Below are 2,141 nucleotides of genomic sequence, written 5' to 3' on the forward strand. Positions count from 1 at the left end.
GTCTCGGGATCCACGGACCTCACGGGGCTCTGACCCAGAAAACTCGGAGAGAAAGGACCATCGGGAAGGGGCTGAGAGGCAAGAGCGTACACGGGCCCCTGGGGGCCCCGGCGGGCGGGCCCGGGTCTGCCTTCCCTCATCTCGGGATCGCCGGACCTCACGGAGCTCTGACCCAGCAAACTCGGAGAAAAAGGACCATCGGGAAGGGGGCCGAGAGGCAGGTGTGCGTACCCGGGCCCCTGGGGGCCCCGCTTCGGGCGGGCCCGGGTGCTGCCTTCCCCTGTCTCGGGATCCACGGACCTCACGGGGCTCTGACCCAGAAAACTCGGAGAGAAAGGACCATCGGGAAGGGGCTGAGAGGCAAGAGCGTACCCGGGCCCCTGGGGGCCCCGGTGGGCGGGCCCCGGGTCTGCCTTCCCCTGATTCAGAATCGCCAAACCTCATGGAGGTCCGACTGACCCTCTCCCTAGTAATCCGGAGAAAAATTACCCCCCTTTCATGTAATCCGTGCGCACGAGGTGACAGAGGGGACCCAAGGCGCGAATGTACCCGACCTCCTGGAGCCCTCGCTGGGATCTAGGAGGCAAATGGACCCTCATCGAGACTTCCAGGCAAGCTCGGCCATCTGGTCGCCCCATTGGAAAGCAATGTGCGCGACCAGATGGCCGAAGGGACGTGCGCGACCAGATGGCCACAGGGACGTGTGCGACCAGATGGCCGAGGGGACAGGCGCGACCAGATGGCCGAGGGGAAAGGGGAAAGGGCAGGGGAAGCATCCCCGGGCCCTCCGGACCCCGCCCCGGGCACCCTGCCTCGCAGCAGGACCCAGGACGGAGCCCGGAGCGGGGGGGAGGGCGCCCTTCCCGGGGCCCCCAGGGGTCCGGCCGGAGCTCCTGACCCAGACGAGAGAGGGGAGGCTCCCCGGACACAACGGAAGCCTGTCCCGGGCCTTTGGGAGTGCCGCAGGCTGGGGGACGGGGCCCGGGACCGGAGACCCCGACCCGGGGCCTGGCTGGGCCCCTGGACCCAGCCGGGGCTCGCAGGCACAGGGGAAGCATCTCCGGGCCCTCCGGACACCGCCCCGGGCACCCTGTCACGCGGCAGGACCCATGACGGAGCTCGGGGCGGGGAATCCGCACTCCTCTGGGCTCCCAGGGGCCCGGACGGAACTCCTGAACCCAGACGAGCGAGGGGATGCTCCCTGGACACAACGGAAGCCCGTCCCGGGCCTTTGGGAGTGCCGCAGGCCGGGGGAGGGTGCCCAGGGCCGGAGACCCTGACCCCGACCCGGGGCACGGCCAGGCCCCTGGACCCAGCCGGGGCCCCCAGGTCCGCAGGCGCAGGGGAAGCCTCCCCGGACCCTCCGGACCCCGTCCCGGGCACCCTGCCACGCGGCAGGACCCAGGACGGAGCTCGGGCGGGGAATCCGCACTCCTCTGGGCTCCCAGGGGCCCGGACGGAACTCCTGAACCCAGACGAGCGAGGGGAGGCTCCCCGGACACAACGGAAGCCCGTCCCGGGCCTTTGGGAGTGCTGCAGGCCGGGGGAGGGTGCCCGGGGCCAGAGACCCCGACCCGGGGCCCGGCTGGGTCCGCAGGCGCAGGGGAAGCCTCCCCGGGCCCTCCAAACCCCGTCCCGGGCACCCTGCCACGCGGCAGGACGGAGCCCGGGGCAGGGAGGCCGCCCTCCCCGGGGCGCTCAGGGGCCCGGCCGGAGCTCCTGAACCCAGCCGTGCGAGGCGAGGCTCCCTGGCCACAACGGAACCTTGTCCCGGGCCTTTGGGAGTGCCGCAGGCCGGGGGACGGGACCGGAGCCCCTGATCCGGGGCCCGGCCGGGGCCCTGGACCCAGCCGGGGCTCCCAGGACCACAGGCGCAGGGGAAGCCTCCCCGGACCCTCCAGACCCCTTGTCCCGGGCACCCTGTCACGCGGCAGGCCCCGGGACAGAACCAGGGCAGCATCCGGGCCCGTCCAGCTGCCGGCTGAGGACCGAGAGGGGTCCCAGAGTACCCTGTCCCTAGTAATCCGGAGGAAGGCTACCCCCCTTTCTTGAAACCTGCGCTCTCCGAGTGACGGAGGGGACCCTTGGGGCAAACGCGCCCGGCCTCCTGGAGCCCTGATTGGGATACGGGAGGCGAATGG

This window comes from Triturus cristatus, chromosome 1_1 (assembly GCF_964204655.1).
Source record: "Triturus cristatus chromosome 1_1, aTriCri1.1, whole genome shotgun sequence".
Taxonomy (NCBI): domain Eukaryota; kingdom Metazoa; phylum Chordata; class Amphibia; order Caudata; family Salamandridae; genus Triturus; species Triturus cristatus.